Source organism: Onychomys torridus, chromosome 3 (assembly GCF_903995425.1).
Source record: "Onychomys torridus chromosome 3, mOncTor1.1, whole genome shotgun sequence".
Lineage (NCBI taxonomy): Eukaryota > Metazoa > Chordata > Mammalia > Rodentia > Cricetidae > Onychomys > Onychomys torridus.
In genome coordinates, this window is record NC_050445.1 from 26,339,473 (window position 1) to 26,364,569 (window position 25,097).

Genomic DNA, 25,097 nt, shown 5'->3' on the forward strand with positions numbered 1-25,097 from the left:
CTAAGGAGTTATTGACAGTTGATACCTTCTGGGGGTCCCATCGCTGAGATCATCATGACAAACAACAAAATAGACAAAGGATGTTAATGGAATTCTTTTAATAACAAAGGCAAAGGATCCATACGAAAATACAAGGAAGGAAGCTGGGCAGTGGTGGTGCACGCCTTTAATCCCACCTCTCAGGAGGCAGATGCAGATGGAGATCTGTAAGTTCAAGTATAGCCTGGGCTACAGAGTGAGCTCCAGGAAAGGCACAAAGCTACACAGAGAAAAAAAGAAAATACAAAGAAGGTCAACCTCAGTAGCTATAAGAGAAATGCCATTTTTGTAAACCATACAATAAAATAGAACTTCATGTCCAATAGAGTCACCAAAGCAAAAAGATGCAAAATACAAAATGTTGTAAAATTGGAGGAAATGAGTACATTATTGACTGGCCTGTAAAACAGTACAGCTATTGTAGAATCCATTTCATGTATTTCATTAAAACACGTGAAATGGCAAGAAATGTTCATAGTTAATATCCAAATAGAGTAAGTCCAAAGGCACGGAACACAGTTTGATGGCTACCAGGAGGTTGAAAGAGAGAAAGGTTTAAGTGTCTGTTCAATGGCTATGGCGCAATGGTTTTCAATCCATGAGCTGTGACCCCTTGGGGGATAGAACCACCTTTTCATATCAGGCATCATGCATAACAGATATTTACATTACAATTCATAACAGTAGCAAAATTATAGTTATGGAGTAGCAACGAAAATAATATTATTGTTGGGGTCACCATAACAAGAGGAAATGTATTAAGGAATTACAGCTTTAGGAAGGTTGAGAACCACTACTATGGGGTGTTCTTCTGGAATAATGAAAGTGTTTTAAATCCTCTTAAAGATTTTGCTTCTGTTTTGACTATACTAGTGGTCATTACTTTTAAATTTTAAGTTAATTGCTTTGTGTGATATAAATTTCACTTAAAGAAATAAAGTATGAAGATCTTAAGATGTTGGCTTTGGATGTAGACCATGCAAAAGATAAGAAATTAACAATCTTCCAGCCGTAGCATCCTGAATATTTGGATTAGGTTATCAGCACTAGATGAGCCTCTGACTTTGTATGTAACTTTCAAACTCTCTCCATTGTTTCATGTTCTAGGCCTCAATACTGATTTCTACAATTTTATCATCAGCTGGAAATTTTATACTGAGAATTCATCTCAGGCTGGTAATCAAAGTGCTGGCTGATTTTTATGTTTGCACTTTTCAATTTGCTAATAAACTTTGCTAATGGAAAGCACTATGTTGACTAAGATGCATCAAATGTGGGTCAAACACACTTGTTATAAAGAAAGGATGGAATATCAATTGACCATAAGAGGATTTCAAAACTGCGTAATGACTCAATAAATTTGTTAATTGAGCTTTTATTCATGGCTGCTATGACAGAACTGGGAATTTGGGGCCTTTAATGGATTATGGCTTATTCCAAATGCTTTTTTAATATTGGGGTAGCTCAACTAGTCTACTATTTTTGTTTGACTTCCACAAAATAGGACTAAATTTTATAGCTGATTAAATATTTAAAGTGTAAAAAAATCTTTCCACTCTAACCATAAAGCCCTGGACCATACAGTAATGTACAGGGCCATGCTATGGTTTTAGCCTAATCCACTCTCTGTGGAGTTTTTGCACAATATTCTCTAGGCTGGTAATTCCTCCAGAGGGTGCTAAATCACATGTGAAACGTGTTCATTTTCTTGAAATATTTGTATTTACCTCATTTCTTCCCAATTGCATCACTTGTTGGACTGTATGAAGAAGTGGAGCTGCTGTGGCCCTGATGTGCTGTGTTAGGGGAGAAGTCCCACTGTGAGCAGCAGAATGTTACCAGATAGAGACAGTTCCCAACCTCCTAAACTATGACCCTCCACAGTCAGCTTTTGGGGCACAGAAGACACAAATCCAATTTCAGCAGCATGTTTGCATGTGTCTATGTTGGTAGAATCTACTTATCAGTCTTTTTATCCATCTGTCATCTAACTTGAACATCTCACCCTATGAGGTGGATATTATTGGATAGCACATTATTTGTGATCTGCAATTCTATTGTCCACAAACACCAGGTGTGAATTATAGATATCAATAATTGCAAAGTGGGTTTTAAATTAACAAATATACATACAAACATATATGATTAAAATAATTCATGTTTATGCTTGGAAACTTAAATTATTCGGCAAGACTGCACAAATTTATCAGTTTCACTTTGAAACGCAATTCAAAAGTCCATTCAGGTGTAAATATCCATGGCATTTGAGGTATTTAAGAATGTAACAGTCTCTGAGGTGGAGACTTTTTTGTCTTTTATTTGTGAATATATTCTAAGACTTTGTTTCATAAATATAAGTTGCATCATATTGGTTTATGCAGCAAACAAATATGAACATTTAAGCAAATATAAGGTGAAAATTATTTTATTGTTAAATGACATGTTAAACCCTAAATACTTAAATGTAAGTAACATGGTGAATATTAACATAAAGCATAGTAACATGGGGAGTTATAAACAGTGCCTAATAACTGAGTGACTTTGTGAATAACACTAGTCCCTCGTGCTGGTACAAATCCCCTCCTTGACCTTAGGATTGACTACTAAGTTACTCCCCCAGTCCTGAGACTCTATTAATACCTAAAAATTTTAAGACCTAAACCAATTTTAGAAAGACGTAATATATACCTATAGATTCACCTCTAATTCATACAGGACCACACAAGTGGGCTGGGATGCTGCTGTCTGAGAAAAAAACTTGAAAGGCAACTAAAGACAGCCTGCTTAGAAGACTGATTAAGGAAATGGTAATTATTTTTTTAAGATCTATTTTATTTTTATTATGTATATGTATATGTGGTTCTGTGTATGCATATGTATGTGGACATGAGTGAAGTGCCCTGTAAATCTAGAAAACAATATCAGATAACATAGAATTAGAGTTACAGGCAACTGTGAGCTGTCCAACATGGGTGTTAAAGAACCAAACTCAGGTCCTCTACAAGAGCAGCACATTCTCTTAATGGTTGAGCCATGTCTCTAGCCCCACTATTTTATAGTAGTTAAAGAAGCACTATACCTTGTTTATCACATGTAACTGTGACTAATTTCCAATACTGTAAGTAAATAAACATTTTATTTCATTCTTTTATTTTTCACATCTCTCAATGGTTCAATTCTCATACACATTGAATTTTATTCAACACATAAAATACATCTGAAATCCACTCTCCCTGAATGGTTCACTACATTTGTTCAAGCCATATCAATCTAAAACAACTCGAAGAATAGCATTACCTAAAATAGATTCTCTAACTGTTCAATTCAATAAAAGTTATGAAACTTTAAGCATCCACATGGATATTTAAAACAGTTGTAAAACTTAGCCTCACAACAAAGCGTTTTGGAGGAAAAGGTTATATTCAAAATAAATGCAAGCATTTATTTCTCCATGAAAAGTTGTAATATTTTGGACAAAATGATAAAATATTAGAAAGTTTTCAGAGTAAGAAATGGTAAAACATAAATCAAGAACTTGCTAAGGTGATGAGAATCAAGTGATAAAGAATATCATATTAAAAAATAATCCAGGAGTGGGTAGACGGCTCAGAAGGTAGCTGCCACCCAGGAAAAACACACTTCGATCCTTAGGACCCACATGATGGAATAAGATATAATTTGTCCTAATCTACACACACACACACACACACACACACACACACACACACACAAACACACACGTGTAATGAAAATTTAAAGAAGAAGCTAGATCAGCTTGGAAGATGATCATAGGATGCTGTGCACTGTCACAGGAAGAGGCTTCTTTTATTGTGTGTGCATGTGTGGGTACGTGTTGTGTTTATGTTCCTGTGCCATATCATGTGTGCTGAAGTGAGAAGAGAACTTTGGGCATAGGTCCTCACCTTCACATTTTCTGTGACAGGGTCTTTTCTTGCTCAGCACTGCCTATGCCAGGCCAACTGACCCATGAGCTTTCAGGCATTCTTCTGCCTACAACTCCCCTGTCACTGAAGAAGCTGTAGAATTACAGAAATTCATATTGCTTCCAGCTTCACGTGGTTCCTAAGAATCAAAGTCAAGTCTTTACATTTGTGCAGCAAGTGCATTAGCCATGGAACCATCTATTTTACAGCATAGCTTCCTGGATTTTATGAATGTGTAAATTTTGGCACTTCATAATATGACTTCTGTGTCTATGACATAAAGCTCATAATACAGAGATGGATATGTGAAGGAGAAATTGCATTGTAGACCCCAATCATCACATTTAAGGAAGGAGCCACTTCAACGCCTGAAAAGGTAAATGGATGGATTCACATTAGCAATATTTTTATAGAAATACATGATTATTTCACAGTATTATATGTGAAAGTCTCACGAATCAAAATGTAAATACCAAATGTGGAATAGTATGCATATGAAAAGACAGTGGTCAGCAATAATCCAGGTTAATATCTTGCATGTAATTTAACTACTATGCCATATAAGTAGATATTGGTTTACTTACTTATTTATTATTTTTATTGTTATTTATTTATTTTGGTTTCTTTGAGAAAGGGTTTCTATGAGTATTCCTGACTTTCCTGGAACACACTGTGTAGACCATGCTGGCCTCTATCTCACAGATATACCTGCCTTTGCCTCCTAAGAGCTGGAATTAAAAGCTATAGATATTGGTTTAGTAGAATAAGTTATACATTGGTCTTTTATGATAAAAACCATAAATTTAAAATTCAAATATAACCTTGTCTAGTTAAAAGTTACTCCTTTATTTATCACCATAAATGAACAAAGATTACGACAATATTATAAATGAGTTGTTTGGGATTCTTTACTTAAAACTTTGAGTGTTTGGTAAATATTCTTCTTTGCTTGTATTGACCATCTATCCTTGAAATGTACTAATGAAACTGCATATTTTCTATTGACAATAGCTGTAAACTCATCTTTTCTTCTAATTAGAATTTTCTCAGAATAAGAAACATTATAGGCAATTTTTAGAAATGATCACCCATGATCTCACATCACAGTAAACACTGATATCCAAATGGGTGTCATAATATATGTGTACTCCTGTATAGGATTTATACTCCTTTTAAATTTTCTTAAATTATAATCCTGTTGGTGATGCTCAAATAATCTACAGTGACTAGTATCACTCTGATGCATCTACACCTATTTAGTAAATAACGGTAGGGCACTTGGCTAAAATTGTGTGTCCCTAAGGCAGTTTTGATTTGAAATAGGGTTTTCTAATGTATATTTTAAAAATTCTTTTTGTGCAAGTGGTATTCTCTGAGACAGAGATGCTGAGATGGAGACAGGAGTGCCAGGGGATGACTGGAGGCTAACTTAGAAAGGAAACTGGATTGCCCATGAGATCTGTCAGAACCTAGGAAAGACTGACTTAAGTTCGTGTTAGCCCACAGAGGAGTTCAGAGTTCATATTTCCCAGTGAGCAATTCTCACACTCCAGCGAAATGGCTAGGATATTTTACAATCAGTTTGATTAGACACTGCAATTCAACCTGGAAAATGAACTGTCAACTACCTCTGCCTTGTTCAGTCCCTCAGCACCCTAAGAAGAGAGATATCTCAGCTTGGAACTGCTGAAACAAAGTCTGACTGAAGTAGTCAACAGAAGAAATTTGTCCCTACAACTTTTTAACATAGCTTTTTAATCCAAATATAAAATAACTGCATGGATTATTATGATTTTTACTTGTAAGCTAAGAAGTGATTGATAAAATGCAGGTTTCAATATTATTCCAAACTCTCTTCACCTTTCTTAAACAGTTCATCTCCTATTTTAGTTCACACAAGAATGAAAATTACATTGAAAAAAAAGCTTTATTAATTTCTTTTAGCCTCATTGAAAAATGTAAAGGGAAATTTTGACAGGCAAAATTCTAGCAAACTTAAAAGAGAACTTATGTATTTGATATCACTTTAGCAGTATATTGTTCTCAATTATAGAAAAAACATTTAGCAATTTAAGATTAATTACATTAATTAGCACAGAAGAAAAACATGATCAACTATAACGCATGTGGGGATAATGGTTGCAAGAGTTTTTTAGCTTTTCCTGTTGGAAATTCTATGCAAAACTGGCCTGATCATTTAAAACAAACTCAAAAACTGTACAATGCCTTCAAAGTAAGCATGTTGTTAACAGTGACTCTTGCTGTGTTCTGTCAATGGACAATAATAATCTCTATAAAATAACAGTGGGAAGTTAAATATGCCTTTCTGTGATAAAAAAAGAGAGCCTGTCAAAATCCTGCCTTTTTTTTCATTAGAGCACTACTAATCAAATGAAATGGCTCCCCTTTCTCACCCCATACCACAATTATGACACTGAGAGTAGATACTAAATTTAATTTTTGACAAGCTATCACAGTTGTGACTTGGAGAGAATTAATTTACTTACAAAAAAAGTAGAGGTAGTATACAATCGTTTGGACATTGATGTGTTAGATTCTATCTTGAAGCAATTTAAGAAATAAACTGCATGAAAACTCCTGTTAGGATAAATATTATGCAGTAGGCTTCAAAGGGAAAGCCATGCTGTGAATCACAGTCACTTGCAAAGGATTTTTCAAAACATCCTTAAATGAATTCTACTTAAGGAAAAACTGTAGAATCAAAGAGGCATTAATATAAGATGTCAATACAAGCACAGATTTGGAAAAAAGCTTGTTGGGAAAGTATTTTTTTAAGTAAACAGGGGTTAAATAATTGTAAATCAATTATACCCAGGTATCACATAAGGTTATGAAGAAAAGGGTGCTGGCTCTGCCAGTGAATTGTCTATTGTATCCATAATTCTCTTTATATATATTCCTACCAAAACCACACTGTATGTATCAGAAATGCTTCAGAATTAGTCTTCCTGTCTATCAGAGTGAAATCCTTACCAAGATTGCCACATTGTCATATGAAATTTGGAATTGCATTTTCAGTTTTCAAAATAGACTTTATGTCAATTTGCTGAGGATTTTACTGAATTTATATATAACATTGGGAATTAACATCATTCCATGTTATAGGTTCTCAATCTACGAGCATAATATAGCATACCTGAGGCCACTCGCACATATTTTCTCCAACTTGAAGTTTTACAGTTGTGTGCTCTGCCTTATAAATTCAATTTGTTATTTATTTCTTATATCTACAAAGACTGGGTGGGGGAGTAATTGGAACAAATACCAGAAATAAAATGTGTAACTCATGGAATACATGAAGTCCTATAAAATAGTAAGGATGAGAATAGCAAAGGCAATGTAACAAAAAAGAGGAAAAGAATTTGAAAAAGAAATCTTTAAAAGGAAATTCACATTGCCAATGAGCACATGAAAGGGAATCGACCTCATTAGTGCTTCTGTAAATAAAAAATGTGAAGCTTAAATAAATGCAGTTACACATTTGTCAGGGTGACTAAACCAAGAAGCAGATATTCAAAGAAAAGCATTTGGAGCAAACTGAAATAATGAGGAATCAAACTCCTGATCAAAGTATAATTTGTGTACCAATTTTGGAGAATTGTTTGGCACAGTATATTAATGCTGAGAACACACATATGGTTTAATCACATCCCACATTTCATTGGCAAAGAGTCTATCATGAACATCACTGAAATCATCCCAAAACCCCATTTGAGAATTTATCTCTTTCCAACTTTGGAATTCTTTTTCTATATTGACAAGGGTCCATGAAAAACACAGTAGAAAACTAGATATATTAGAATTTATACATTTTAATATTAAATATCAAGGAGGGACAAGGGATTATTTACCAACATATAATTAACTAAAGTCTTCTAAGATATAATAGAACCTGAATAACATGTCCAGTGGAGAAATGAAGTTGTGACAGGATTTTTTTGCTCATGACAAACATTGAATGCTTCTTTGATATGGTGTAGCTATTTGGTCATCTTTGTTGAAGACATTACTAAGTTGTCGGCACAGATTTTCCACAGCTGTTGATTGTCAAATGAGAAGCCAATGAATTGGTAAAAATGGTGGCCCATGTTTCTGTTGACAGAGCTTGCTCCAAGATGGTAGATAAAAGCTGATGATCAGAAATCACCCTGCCAGAATGCCATGAGACTGAGGCTGGCAGGTAAGACACCACAACATAGAGTTGGCAAGTGAAGCTTGCAGAAGGCCAAGTAGTGTGTTGGTGTGTATGCTTCTGCCACGCATACTTCCAGATCAGGAGGAGAAGCTTAACATCATCTGCCGTCTTAACCCTCTGCCAGCTGTCCAGAAAGAAAGGTAAAGTCTTAAGGCTTACAAGAAAGACCTTGCAATGTCAAAGTGTCTATAAAGTATACAGTGAGCTATCTATTGATAGCTCTCAACACTTCAAACAGAACAGAGAGCTATATCCTGGAGAATGGAGAATATTGTATCTATGGAATGGTGTCAGAATTGACTCTGATACAGTTACATGCCAGCACAACTCATCAATTATTGAACTTTGCTGATGGAGGTATTGGCTCCATCCCTCCTGCAATGCATTCAATGGGTCTGTGGACACATCCATCAGTGCTAATATTATTTCCTTTTTATTAGTGTTTATTCATTGTGCAAAACATTGGGGATTCATTTTTTTCATACATATGTGTAAGTTGGCCATTTTTACATCTATTACACTTTTCTGGCTATTCTAACACTTTTCATAGTCTCTATTCCCCTCACCTCTCCCTCCATCTCTCTCTCTCTCTCTCTCTCTCTCTCTCTCTCTCTCTCTCTCTCTCTCTCTCTCTCACTTTCACACACACACACACACACACGATATCTTTCTAAGGGAGGCTCATTTTCTTTTCTATTTTCTTTTCTTTTTTCTTGTTTTTTTTTAGTTTTTTCAAGACAGGGTTTCTCTGTGTAGCTTTGCACCTTTTCTGGATCTCACTCAGTAGACTAGGCTGGCCTCAAACTCACAGAGATCCACCTGGCTCTGCCTATCGAGAGTACAGGGATTAAAGGCATGTGCCACCACCGCCTGGCAAGGCTTATTTTCTTAACAGAAAGATCTATTGCTTCATCTATTTTTCTGAAAGTGGCATGGTCACTTTCTTCTTGTGGCTGAATACCACTTTGTTCTGTAAGTACACCATATTTTCTTTATTTGTTCATCTGGTAATAGACATCCATTTAAATACCATGGCTTGGTCATTGTGAATAGTTCATTTTTTTTGGTTTTAGTTTTTCGAGACAGGGTTTCTCTGTGTAGCTTTGCGCCTTTCCTGGAACTCGATTTGTAGACCAGGCTGGCCTCGAACTCACAGAGATCTGCCTTCCTCTACCTCCTGAGTGCTGGGATTAAAAGCATGTGCCACCACCACCCGGCGTGAATAGTTCTTGATTCAAAGTGGATATGTGATTATCTCTGTAGTACTACGAAGTATATCCCATGCAATAGTGTCTCTGTGTCAGATGGCAATTCTATTTTTAATTTTAGGCATACTTCATACAGATTTCTATTGAGGAGGCAATCATTACATGATTTCTGAATGTATATTTAGTATGAATAATATGTACCACCTATAGGTAGCCACATTGTTTTCTTTCTTTGGAGCAGGATATACTATAGGTGAGCCTTGTTTCTGCCAATCCCTTTTGTGCAATATGTCAAGTCACAGGCAGCTATGCTGCCATTACTGTGAAACAAAGTCTAGCTCCACTATTAAAGTACAAAATCCTCACAGTTGGCAAATTTTCACATTTCTTTTGACCTCTACCAAAAAAAGGCAAAAGAAAAAAGTAGAAAAAAATATGTATTTGAGAGGATAATGGTGAACAATGAAAAATTTAAAGTGTATATATGTGAGTGTCTGCATATATACATGTATGCATGTGCTCCATATGTATGCCAGTGTTCACTCAGGCAAGAAGAGGGGATCAGATTTCCCAGAAGTTGCAGTCAGAACCACCTGATATGGGAAATAGGAATCAAACCCCAGGCCTCTTCAAGGGCAGAAAATGCTCTTAATTACTCAACCATCTCTTGAACTGCTAGCTGATATTATAGCTACTTTCTGCATTACTAAAATTTTCAAACATGTTAAAAATGTACATGAAGTGACAAGAGTAAATATTCATCATCTTATACTCATGTCATCATTAAATTGCTTCTTCCATTGGCAATAATGATATTCTATGCAAAATCATTCTGTTCCTAAAGCACAGCAGAGCCTGATGAGTGGGATGTGACATATATTAAAGATGGTCAAAGTATAAATTTGGGGTTCTGAAAACCAACATCACTCTGATAAAATTCATACTAGATTAAAAAATAGCCAATAGCTATAATAATACCTCTATCACTATGAAAGAGACAGAATTAGATGAAACAGTTTAAAGACAACATATACAATTGGATAAAAAAATCTATTTAAGATGTAAACTTCAGAGTTTCTAGTTTCAGAAAGCCGGAAAGAAGGGAAGACAGCATTGTTTTAAGCTTCCATATGTCTTGGACCACGTGACCCAGAGCTTGAAGACTCAGATGTTCCTGCAGTTTTCTTACATGTCTAGATGCCATCAGATTTCTCCAAAATGCAAAGGGAGGGGTTTAGTTTCAGACAGATAGGAAGGAAGTAAAAACTGGACATCTACTCTAAAAATGACACCATCCCCCACTTCTAGTCAGCTCTTTCACTGCTCTCCTTGCTATCCCATCCCAAGATGATCCCTCATGTTCACATCCTACCTGCCCCCCAGTATACCCACAAAATTTCTTCTATTTCTCCTTCCCAGGGTGATCCTAGTGTCCTTCTTGGTCACTTCTTATTACTTACCCTCTCTGAGTCTGTGGATTATAGTATGACTATCCTTTAGTTTACAGATAATATCTGCTTATGAGTGAGTATATACCATGTTTGTCTTTCTGGGTCTGGGTTACTTGACTCAGGATGATTTTTTTTTCCTAGTTCCGCCGATTTGACTTCCAATTTCATGCTGTTGTTGCTTTTAACAGCTAAGTAATACTCCACTGTGTAAATGCACCACATTTTCTGTATCCATTCTTTGGTTGAGAAACAGCTAGGTTATTTCCAGGTTCTGGCTACTATGAATAAAGTGATATGAACATAGTTGAGCAAGTATCCTTGTGGTATGACGATCATTTGAGTATATTCCTAAGAGTGGTATACCTGGGCCTTGAGGTAGGTCATTCCCAATTTTCTGAGGAACCACCACAATAACTTCCAAAGTAGCTGTACCAGTTTGCACCCTCCAATGTAAGCAGTGTACCCCTTACTCCACTTGTCATTTGTGTTTTTGACCTTAGCCATTCTAACAGGTGTAAAATGGAATCTCAGAGTCATTTTGATTTACATTTACCTGATGACTAAGGATGTTGAACAATTCTTTAAGTGTATCTTGGCATTTGATATTATTCTTTTGACAATTCTGTTTAGAATTGGATCTCATCTTTAAATTGGACTATTTGGGGTTTTATTTCTAGTTTCTTGAGTTCTTTATGTATTTTGGAAGTCAGCCTTCTGTGAGATGTGGGGATAGTGAAGATCTATTCCCATCTGTAAGTTGCCATTTGTCTTATTGATAGTGGGTGTCCTTTGCCTTATATAAGCTTTTCAATTTCATGTGGTCCCATTTATTAATTGTTGATCTTAATATCGACATTTTTTGTTATGTTCAGAAAGTTGTCTTCTGCACTAATGCATTCAGGGATATTTCCCACATTCTTTTCTATCAGGGTCTGTGTAACTGGATTAATGTTCAGGTCTTTTATCCACTTGGATTTGAGTTTTGTGCAAAGTAATAAGATATGAATCTATTTATATTCTTCTAAATACTGAAATCTAGTTATTTCAGCACAATTTGTTAAAAATGCTTTCTCTTTTCCATTGTATAATATTGGAGTCTTCATGACCAAGAGACTCAACTGCCCAGAAACCTAGAATAGAACCAAACATGATTGGAGGGAAAAAATGTCAATGTAATGATGCCTAATGATATTCTGTTATACTCAGATTGGTGCCTAGTCAAGTTGTCAACAGAGAGGCTTCATCCAGCAACTAGTGGAAACAGTCAAATATTAGGCTGAAATTGTAGTAAGACTGCTGAAAAGAGGGAGGAAAGATTGTCAGAGCCAGAGAAGTTAATGACAACACAAGAAAACTCACAGAATCAATTAACCTAAGCTCACTGGAACTCACAGAGACTGAACTGACAACCAGGGAGCCTGCATGGGACTGATCTAGGTACTCTGCATATGTTACAGTTTTGGAGCTTGGTCCTTATGTGGGATTCCTAACAGTGGGAACAGAGGCTGTCTCTGAATCTTTTACAGGCTTTTGAGATGCTATTCCACATACTGGGATGCATTGCCCAACCTTAATAAATGGGGAACTACTTAGTGTTACTACAACTTGATATGTTATTTTTTGCCATGGGAAGTCCACCCCTTTCTAAATAGAACCAGAGGAGGAGTGGGTGGGGATGGAGGTGGGGGGGGGCAACTGGAAAGAGAAGAGAGTGGGAAACTGTGGCCAGAATATAAAATAAGTAAATAAACAAGCAAACTATCTAGGTTCAGCCAAAAACTTAACAACAGAAATACTGAAATACTGCAGGCAAGTGTACATAAGAAAATACATATAAACAGGCCTATGGGCATAAGACAGTGTACCTAAGTCCTTGTATCACATATCCAGTGGACATGAACACATACTGTCCCTATTTCCCTTCAAAGAAGAGCTTAAGTCACCTGATGCCACGGTTTCCAAAGCGAGCCTCTCAGACTCCTCATGTCAGAGAATACCTCATTTGAGACTCTCAAAGCCTTACCCCAATCCTTTCCAAACAGGCTTGTATTCTTACATCATGTATTTTCCTAAGATTTTTAGGACTGGCTAAAGAGTCATTTTGAGATTTAACATGGCTCAGTAGTGAACGTGACTGTCATAGATTAAAAGCTACATTATTAAGCAACCATTTCTAGGAGAAACTAACAGAAAACTTGCTGACACAGTAGCTCTTAACGGTATTCCTGGCTCTTCCTCTGCGATGCACATAAACTATGAAAATGGCCTCACCAAGTTGTGTTTCATACACCAATATGTAACAAATACAGTCAATTAAAAAGAGGCTATCAATTTGAGTGTGGCAGAGCATGAGAGGGGATCCTTGGAGGGGATCCAGGAGAAGCTGAAGAGAGGAAAGGGAAGTAGGAAAGTGATGTAATTCTATTTCAACTAAGAACATGTTTTAGAACAACTAGGTGGTGATGGTAGTATATGTCCAGTTAACTCCAGCACTTGGGAGGCAGAGTTGGGTAGATCTCTTAAGTTTGAGGCCAGGCTGGTCTACACACAGAACAGCAAGTTCCAGGAGAGCTAAGGCAACACAGTGAGACTCTGTCTTAAAAATCCCCTCCCCCACTAAAAGGATGAGGGGAATCAATAATAACGAGATAAATCAGCAACATTCATTCATTCTAGGCACCATTAATTCTAAAATAAAATGTCTCTAAAACAAGTTCAAAATATATTGCGTACTGCATGTAGTGGTACATACCTGTAATCCTATTGTACAGGAAAAGAGAGTGCAGAAGAATTTGAAGTTCAAGGCCAACTTGGGATACATAATGGGTTCCTGGCTAATTTGAGCTACAGATTAAAGATACTATCTCAAATATAATGTGTAAATAACCATTTCAAGGGTATCATAAAGTTGCCCATGGTATAGCAAGAGCTTAGAGAGAATAATGAATGTTGAAATCATTGTGGGTTGTAGCACAAAGAGTTGGATTTTTAAATTTGGTGAAGTGTGAGCTAACTTAATTTATCAACATAAGCAAACTAGCCTCAGTCTGGGAAGTCTAAGAAAATCCTCTAACAAATGCAAATAAAATATTATAGTTTGCAAAGAGCAAGGTCAACCTTGTGTCACTAAAATAGGAGGTCTAGAATTATATCTTAGTATTTGTTTCTTCTTTTCCTTGTAATCTGTAATTCCTGATTCACTTCTATTTACTTACAGTAGCCTGGATCCCCAAATGTGCTAAGAACACCCAATGTTAATATTTTCTTCATTCTCTTTGGGAGAATTTTCTCCAGAGCTCCATATGGCTTCCTCCGTTCATGCTTATGTATATAAACACAAATTCTCAGTGATGATGCCTCTGAATCTGAACAGCTGTCCTCACCCTTCTCCCCTCTGATTTATTTGAATTAATCACCATAGAGCATGCTATGTGCTTTTACAGATGCAAGTGATGATAAGGATGGACTTCCCTGAGTCCAAGAAGCATGGTTTACAAGAGAATAAATGGGTTTCCCTGCCAAGTTCACGGAGTGATCAATCTTGGTAAATGGCAAGGCTCAGACTATACAATCCTGTCACACAAGGGACTGTTGCCCATTTTACTTTCAAATCAGTACCAAAGTCCAGAAGAGCAGGACTGTAGTCAGACTCACACTCTGTCAATTTACTCTTGGTATCTGATTCCTGAGCATGGTATGGATGTATTCTGTGTTTCCTTAATGATGGAGTTGAAATCCCCATGGTTGCAGTTTAGAATCTAGTCTGGCTAGGTCTTTTCATTGCCTTAGTATGAAAATGGTCTAGAGGGCACCCATTTAAACACTAATGACCCAGGTCCTACAGACCTGATATGTGTACTGCTAGACAACTTTTGCTTATTTTCAAACTATCTGCTTAAAGTGAATTCACAGATTTTTCATTGTTTTATAATGAGAACCTAGGAAATGCCTGTGAAAAAAAGGCTAAAAATTCTGTGGCAGTGTTCTTCAAGCACACAGAAATCCATCTACTAATGGTCACAAAGGACACTAAGACACAGCGTCAGACTGATTCTTAATGGCACCAGCATAGGGGCACAGAGGAAAGGGTTAAACAGAGTGGTGAAGCACCAGGCAAAGACCAGACACTGAAATTGGGCCAATAAATTCTTACATGAAAGAGGCAATAAAACTGTCCAGAACTATAAAGAGAGCACAGATACAGGGACTGAAGCTCCTTGTTTGGGAGTAAAATTAGCTACAGGTGTCCTCCAAGAGAACATTTTGGTGATGGATAAGTATCTTGGTCAGATTTGAAGTGACTAAGAAGGGAAAGACTGAGACAGCTGAGCCGGGCAGTGATGGTGCACGCCTGTAATCCCAGCACTCGGGAGGCAGAGGCAGGCATTTGTGAGTTCGAGGCCAGCCTGGTCTACCGAGCAAGATCCAGGAAATGCGCAAAGCTACACAGAGAAACCCTGTCTAGGAAAGCAAAAAAAAAAAAAAAAAAAGGGAAAGACGGAAAGACTTGTGGCCAGGTACAATAGAAGAGGAGACATGTGACAAGGAATTAGCATATGACATAGGACTCTTGGATGAGATGCACACAAGGAACGTTTTGTACCCAAGCTCTGCTGCGTATAATAATCTGTTACTATTTCCATTTCACAGTCAAGAAAGTGAAGCTAAGAAACTTAAAGGAATGCTAAAGTGTTGATTATCCAAGCCAGAGAAGCAAGACTGAAGTGAAGAATGGTTGGGTCTCTGACAGAGGGGATGTAACAAATCCAATGGATATGTTTATGTTGCACATTGAGTCTGACTTTGGTTGCAAGATATAGAGAAAACAAGGTGGAATCATCCTCTCTGCTACCAGCTTTTATAATACTGGAAGGTACTACAAAGCCTGCTGTAGAAGAAAGGCTTCAGCAATCAAATCCAGCTATGAACCCTGGTCAGAGGTGCCAACTGGTGCCACAGTGGCATAGCTGTTAGGCCTCCTCCCTCCAACCTATCACTGTCTGATTGGATTAGAGGCCTATTCTGTGGAAAGGATTACAAGACTGGGGACTGTAAACCTGATTTAAAAAAACAAAACAAAACAAAAAAAACTTTAGCCTATTTTTGTTGTGTTTTGTTTTGTTTTTTTTTTGTTTTAAAATGTGAGCACTGACGATTGTAGATGCAGGGAATGGTTTAGCAAGCATTAACAATAACAGCAAAAGCATATGAACAATAATCAGGCTTACTATTACTCAAGCCTTGTGTAGAAGTTCTGGTGATGTGAAGTGGTTTCTTGTTCCTATAAATACATTTATAAAAACATAGGATATTTGCAGCATGGTGGTTCCAATTTGCTTCTATTGATGCAATAAAACACTGAACACAAGTAACTTAGAGAAGAAATGGTTTATTTGGCTTACAAGTTGCAGTCTTTCATCAAAGGACACCAAGGCTGATATCTACAAGCAGGAACCATGAGGCAGGACCTGAAGTAGAGAGCACAGAGCAACACTGTTTACTGGTTTGGTCTCCATTGCTTGTTCAGTTTGCTTTTTTTTTTTAATTAAATGTATTTATTTATTAAAATTTTTTTTCATTTTACATACCAACCTCAGTTCCCTCTCCCTCCCCTTCTCCTGCCTCCTCACCTCCCTCCAGCTCTACCCCCATCCATTCCTCAGAGTGGGTAAGACCTCCCATGGTAGTCAACAAAGTCTGGCATACCAAGTTGAAGGAGAGCCTAGCCCCTCCCCATTGTATCAAGGCTGAGCAAGGTATCCCACCATAGGGAATGGGCTCCAAAAAGCCAGTTCATGCACCTGGGACCCCACAAACAGATCAAGCCACATAGCTGTCACCCACATTCAGCAGGCCTAGCTTGGTCCCATGCAGGTTCCCGAGTTGTCAGTCCAGAGTCAGTGAGCTCCAACTAGCACCAGTCAGCTGTCTCTGTGAGTTTCCCCATCATGAGCTTGACCCCCTCTTCTTCTTCTTCTTCTTCTTCTTCTTCTTCTTCTTCTTCTTCTTCTTCTTCTTCTTCTTTTCTCCTCCTCCTCCTCCTTCTTCTTTGTCTTCTTCTTCTTTTTTTTGAATACTGAATGCCATTTATTGAAGGAGGGAGGAGGTCTTAAATACAGGCTTACAGCACAATGGGGGGTGCTTACCAACCTAAGACAGAACACCTATGTGGCCTAGACAGGTGTCTCCATGACAGGTAAAGTGACCTGCTGACATCATACGCAACCTAAGTCAGAAGCTCATTTTTAGTAAAGGGGGAGGACCTTTAGGACCCCGGCCCCCATTTCGGGTAACTGTTGCATTGCTTGCTGACCTTGACCTTGATATCCTCCCTATGCAAATCCCCTTCGAGATTCCACCCTCCTGAATGCTTAGGGGATGTTCCTTGTCTGTGTATCCAGCATATTGGGCATTAACAGCTAGATGAAAGATTGAAAACATCAGAAGTGGGGTTGGGGACTTAGCTCAGTGGTAGAGCGCTTGCCTAGCAAGCCCAAGGCCTGGGGTTCGATCCTCAGATCAAAAAAACAAAAAACAAAAAACAAAAAACAAAAACAAATACAAAAACATCAGAAGCGAACGGTTTGCTTTCTTATACAAACCAGATCCACCTTCCCCAGAGTACCACACACAGTGGAATGGGCCCTTTTCCATCAAAGAACAAATAAGAAAATGTGCATGGGTCATTACATGGGGCTCTATCAACTGTAGTTCCATCTTCCCACATCTATCAAGTTGACAGCAAAATTAACCAGGACAATGACAGAAAATGGATCACATTTTCTTAGAGTATACCTGAAAGGCTTAGAGAAGAATTAGGAACATGATGAGCTTACATTTTTAAGATCATGGTAAGCAAACTCTTCTTATTTGAATATAGCATAAATTCTTCCCAGTGAGTAATGAGAACCATTCCTTTACCTTAATTCTATAAAGAGCCCTGACACTATATTTTCAGTCATGCTTGCTATTTGCACAGAATTTTCATCTCTGTGTTAGACAAATAATTCTTTCTTTCCTTATCTTTACCTCCTTTCCTCTCCCCTACCTCCTCTCCCCTCTTCCTTCTTCTTGTTCTTCCTCCTCATTTTATTGTTTTTGAGACAGAGCATCTCTATGTAGCCGTGGATGTTGTGGCATTCCCATGTTTACCTGGCTGGCCTCAGACTCACAGGGATCTTCCTGCCTCAGCCTCTCTCTTTAGTGCTGGAATTAAAGGTGTGGACAATTAGACCTGGTCTCCTTCTTATCTTTCTCTTCATTCTTTCTCTGATTAAAAAGAAATATCTCAATACTACCTATAGTAAGTAACTTCCTCATAATTTCTCTTCACAGTTTTTAGCATTTATTTTCTTTATAAGAGAAAGTCAAAAATTACACATGGCCTAGGTCCTTGCCGTATGAAATTTACTAGGATATATAAAAATGTGTACTTTAAAATGCAGATAAATATTTTTATTATCACCATTGTTAAACAAGTACCAAAATACAAAATACTATTGAATAAACTTCTGTTCTTACTGTTAATATATTCTATTATTCAAATAATCGATTGAGACCCATGTTATCTTTAGTTAGGTAAGATAGAAATTTCACTTACTTTAACAAAACAACATGTAAAATTTTATAAAAAATAAAGTTACAAAAATATATTCAACCACTGAAAAAATATATCCTCAATACAGCATGGAATAAAATGCACAGTTGAATACCAGAATACAAATAACTATTTAATTACACTATATTTTATGTGCACAATTTAACTAGCAAAATTCTAGGAACTCTCTGAAGCCAACTAAAATAATATAGAATGGTTTTTACAGACAATGAGTCCATTTGTACAAAATGTCAATGAAGATAGATATACTTACTTCAAATTGGCGCTTGCATTTATCTTGCAGATCATGTGACAACATTCATAATAAAAGAACAAACAAATGGAAGGACTGGGAAGTGTGTTCATACAGGTTTAAATATTTCATAGTTTATCAAGGACAGATTTTTCACTAGCGTCATCAGTTCATGCCTGCAGAAAAACCTAAATATATGTTAAAATACTGTGAGGCTACTATTGCCTCTCAGGTTATCCAAAATGCATTAATTTGAAACTTAGACAGAGGTGTATTTTTGTATTTTTAAACAATACAGGTGAAATTGGAAATTACTCCAACCTCTAATGCAGGAAACGTGGCTACATGTAGTAACATTACATATGTATGAACCTTTGCTTGGGGAGTCTTCATGAATGTACACTTGTAAAACAGAACTGAAATAAACTCGGGAAATTCTGGGTAGCACTGTCTCTACTAGCAGAATACAGAGGACACAGATGTCTATCAGCAGAAAATTAATTAGTATTTATAAAATGTGTATTTAATTCAAAGAAAATAATAATTACAATGAAACTTCAAAAATGAATGAAGCATATCTGCACCTACCACTGTGAAAATCATTCACAATGCATTGTTTAAGATGTTAGAACACTGAAACCGGGCAGTGGAGACACACGCCTTTAATCGCAGCACTTGGAAGGCAGAGACAAGAGGATCTCTGTGAGTTCAAGGCCAGCCTAGTCTACAGAGTGAGTTCCAGGAGAGGCTCCAAAGCTACACAGAGAAACCCTGTCTCAAACCTCCCCCACAAAAAAAGATGTTCGAACACTATAAAAAATTGTTAGTCATAAAATAAAAGTTATAGATTAAAACAAAAAATCGTACATTTTAAGTGTTGATTGTCCCTGAAGAATGAAGGAAACAGTGTAATACAGAAGAGTGGGAGAAGTGCTCAACAAGTACACCTAGTTTAATTGAGTTTGGTTTAGAACTATGTAAGTGTATTACCAAAAATGAATTAAATGAGAAATCCCTAAAAAAATCAGGAAATAAATATTGTATAAAAGTGAATTGCAAATTGAATTTACTACTAAAGTGTAATTAAAAGAAAACATTAGCATTGAATGCCACTTTATTATGAAACTGGGATAAGTAAAAACTGTAAAACATTTAAATAATTTAGTTACTTATGCATTGGCCAGTGATATTGATGCTGTGACGTTAATCTATAATTCTTAAAATATGTAATAGAATTAGGTGGATAGGGCTAGAAGGTGATTTTTCACATTTGGAAACATGATATATCTTCTTTGGAGAAAGGAAGAAAAATAAATAATTAAATGGCAGTAAGAAATAGGAAATGTCCTGCTTTTTCTTTTGCCTGTTTATCAAAGTAGTATAAGGTCACTGTATAGTTTTCATTATTAATCACTTTGGTTTCCCATTGCAGGTAAGAAACCTTATCATCAGGAGCAAGGTGTTAGTTAGCAAGGTGACATTCTAATGATGTCAGTCCAGAAAGATTCAAGTAACCTCAGAAGGTTAAAAGTAACCAGATGGCTTTGAGGCCAGAGTAGAAGTGTAAAACACAACCACATATGTAGGCTACAGAAGAATGTACAGATTCTCTTTCTCTTGTATGTTTACATTTCCCCATCTCATTAAAAATTCTCTTTTGGAAGCATTATTTATTATTGATCAAAGATTGTTCAAATCCTTTTTGCTTTCATGAAAGCTGGTTCTGAAGAAGGTGTATCGGTCAGGGTTCTGATGAAGGAGAGAAATCATAGTATATATATAATTATAACCAGGAATTTGTCAGATTAATGGAATTGGAGGTTGGTTGCTTACTCTACAATGCTGAGCAGACACATACAAGCACAAACACACTTCACTGACATCTTCATTCTAGGGAGAGTGAAGCTTGATGGCAAACAGTAAGGACAACAAAAGTGGGAGTTTGGTCTTTATGGCTTAAAGAGTCAGAGTACACCCATGTGTAGTGGTGCCCACATGAAGTCCTAGTCTTCAGAGGACTGAAGCAAAAGGATTGGTGAGAGTTTGAGGTCATCCTGAGCTACATTATAAATACCAAACTAGCCAGGGATACACAAAAACTAAAGTTTCAAAAAGGCCAAAATACAAAGAATTGCCGGTAAGCAAGCCATGATGCATGGAAGAGGCTAAGAATAGAAAGTGCCAGAATCTATGTTATTCTCTTCTCAAATTTTGTCTACAAGGAATAACAATTGTAGCAGACAGATTGTGAAAATGAAAAATGTATACTATAAGCTCTAGAACAACTACTACAAAAGTAATACAAAGTAACATATCTGAAAAGCCAATAAATAAATTATAATTAAATTATTAATAATATATCAATAATTCAATAGAAGCAGGGAAGCAGGAATAAGTAAACAGAGAAGAAAGACACAGAAAATATCGCCAAAAGGTAGAACTTACAGACAGGCTGTCTACAACGTGCATACAAAAGATAAAGACACAAACTCTGGAATTTAAATTAGGTGGAGAAAATATTGTTGATACCCAAAGACAGGAGGTTGTATTGGAGATATCAATGGCTCATGGTATACCATAAAATGCAATAAATTTTAATATAAGGAACATAGAAATTTTCATAATAAAAGCTAAGAAATCTTAATGTCAAATGTATATTATATATGCCTGTATTAGAGATTAAGAATACACTAAGTACAGTTTTGTAGCAGTAAACTCAGAAATACCTAGTTCCTCAATCAGATTTGAAAACTCCACCATCTTTTATTGCTTAGTTTATGGAATAAATGACATAATTTGTGTTCTGAAGTATATGAAATGAAATTAAAGATTGAAACTATTTAAATGCAGCTGGTACATTTATTAGGACACAAATCTGGACCATGAAATCAGTTTTGTAAAAATAGGACTTAGACCATCACAGTGTGTTGTCTAATAGCAATAAAGTAAAAATCCATAATAATAAGATATAAACACACCACATATGTAATACATTCATATTATGTATTAAAGATCTTATCAAAGGTGTTACAAGAAAAATAAGAAAAACATTAAAAGTAAAATGGTGAATAAACAACATGTAAATTTTGTGGGATACAGTAAAATCAATTATTACTGAGAAATTGATAGCTTTACATTTCAAGTAAGCTAAAATAATCACAACAGATTGAGGGACTGGAGAGATGGTTCAAAGCAAGCACTGCTTTTGCATAAGACCCAAGTTCAGTTCCCAACACTCAGGTCAGACACTTTTTCCAACACCTAATAACTCCAAGTCCACAAGGACTCGATGCCTCTGGCCATCAAAGGCACTACACTTGTGCACCTTCCTTCACACAGACAGGAATGCATAAACATAAATATAAATAATAAAAGTAAAGCATAAGAACTTTGAAAGACAACATTTTAAAGAACTTCCATAAAATGTAACACTATGTAGCATTCTCAGATTCTACAGTTAATCAGAATATAAGTACATCCAGTGTATCTGAGTACAAAGCATTTAAATAAAAACACTAAGAATAACACACACACACACACACACACACACACACACACACACGGTGATATTGTGTTCCCCAAAATATTGTGCACCCTAATAAACTTGTCTGGGGTCAGAGAACAGAACAGCCACTAGATACAGCGGTCAGAAAATGATGGCACTCACACCTTTAATCCTAGCATTCCAAAGGCAGAGGAGATCCATCTGGATCTCTGAATTCAAAGCCACACTGGAAACAGCCAGGCATGGTGACATGCGCCTTTAATCCCAGGAAGTGACGGCAAGCAGCAGAAAGGTATATAAGGTGTGAGCACCAGGAACTGGATTCTGGTTAAGCTTTTAGGCTTTTGAACAACAGTTCAGCTGAGACCCATTCTGGATGAGGACTCAGAGGCTTCCAGTCTGAGGAAACAGGATCAGCTGAGGAAATGGGGAGGTAAGGTGACTGTGGCTTGTTCTGCCTCTCTGATCTTCCAGTGTTCACCCCAATACCTGGCTCTAGGTTTGTTTTTATTAATAATACACACACACACACACACACACACACGCACACACACACGCACGCACGCACGCACGCACGCACGCACGCTTGGAAGACCAAGTAGAGCTAATAGATTTTTATGAATGTGAAAGTCATCCAGTCCTCTAGAAGGAAAGTTTAGTTCTCTTAACTGTTAAGCAAGTCTTCCTACTAATTCAGAATATAGCAGTCCACTTCTTGACATTCATCCTGTGGAAATTCACAAGGAGTGCAAGCTCACATAAAGATGTATGATAAGCTCAAAGCAGCTGAATCCACAGGGAAATGTTGAACAGTAGCATTTTTTATCCTGGGGGAAGCAACAGTCACCTAATTGTACTTAAGGCCTGAGCAGTAAAAAGGAAGTCATGTTGTGGAACCATAAATTTAATCAAGTACCTGTGACTGGACAAGCCATGAAATGAAAGGAGATTCTACTACTTTAACTTTCCCAAACTAGTGTGAACTTAACCTCATTGTAAACATTCATCCTTATACCACAGATTCACGTACAGCTCTCACCCAAGACACATCATTGTCCAGTACACAGAGATCATTCCAGAAGGACACAACTGGTCAAAAGTGGAGATCAACTGACCATGGGGTGTCCACCCCCAATTAATACCTTTCCTACACATCTACACTTAAGGCTCAAGAAAACCTCACAGACTAGGGACAGGAAGTCTGTATGAGCCAAAGGACTGGGATGTCTGCTCTGAGATATTGCTTCTATAAGAAAAAGAAGCAGGACAGGAGAGGGGAGAATTGGGAGAACTTGGGGAGACAGTTGGGGAAATGTGATCAAGATACATTACATGCAATTGTCTAAGATACAAAATACATATTTTATAAATAATATGAATAAATAAAACAGTATATAAATTAGTTGAAAATATAATATGAATATATTGGATAATGGGTGTGTGGTAACAAATTGTGAGTAGCAAAACTAGTGTGTGTTTGCAAATATTTACTACAAATAAATGTTTTTGTTTGTTTGTTCTTTGTTTTTCTCGACAGGGTTTCTCTGTAGCTTTGGAGCCTCTCCTGGAACTCACTCTGTAGACCAGGCTGGCCTTGAACTCACAGAGATATGCCTGCCCCTGTCTCTTGAGTGCTGGGATTAAAGGCATGTGCCACCACTGCCCGGCTGGTACAAATTAATCTTACCCAAAAAATAATAATAATAATAATAAAGAAATATGCTGTAATAATTCCTCCAAATTTTCTATTTGGTTTGAATATTTTGTAATAGTTTACTACTGAGAAATATATATGTATGATGTATGTGTATATATATGTGTGTGACACAACATAGAATCAGAAGTGTGTGTGTATATATGTATAAGAATAATTAAAGAAAACTGTACAAGGTGTTCCACCATAGGTAGGGAGCTCCAAAAACCCAGTTCATGTACCAGAGATGGATCCTGATCCTACTGCCAAGGGGCTACTTAAGCAGATCAAGATACACAACTGTCTCACTTATGCAGAGGGCCCAGTCCAGTCCCATGGAGGCTCCATAGCTGTTGGTCTAAAGTTCATGAATTCCCACTAGTTTGGTTTGGTTGGAACTCAGCCTGGTGCTTGGCTGTGGATCTCTGCATCTGCTTCCATCACTTACTGGATGAAGGCTCTATGGTGATAAGGTATTCACCAATCTGATTACTGAGGTAAGCTAGTTCAGGCACCCTCTCCACTATTGCTAGTAGTCTAAGCTGGGGTCACCCTTGTGGATTCCTGGGAACTTCCCTAGCACTCTGTTTCTCCCTATTCCTATGATGTCTCCCCGCTTCATCATGGTATCTCTTTCATTGCTCTCCCACTCCATCCCTTTCCAGCTCAGTGGTGATATATTGAATACCCTTAATAAACTTGTCTGAGTATTAGAGGACAGAGTCAGTAACTAGATTAGACATAAGGTCAGGCAGTGGTGGCATATATCACTAATTCTATCACTCAGGAGGCAGAAATCAGTCTGAATCTCTGTGAGTTCAGTGCCACACTGGAAACAGAGCCCAGGCAGTGGTGGCACACATCTTTATTCCCAATACTGGGAAGCACAAATGCCTTTAATCCCAGGAAGTGAAGGCAGGGCAGAGAAAGGTATATAAGACGTGAGGAAACAGGAACTCACTCTCTTTAGGCTGAGGATTTCCTAAAGGCAAGAACTAGTGGCAGGCTGCTCTGCTTCTCTGATCTTTCAGTTTTTACCCCAATATCTGGCTCTAAGGGTTTTTATTATAAGATCATTTAAGATTCAAACAATACAACTCAACCATCCCATTCCCTTATGTTCTCATCCCCCATCCCTTACCCTCTGCCCCCCCACCCATTCACAGTTTACTAAAGGAGGTCTCATCTATT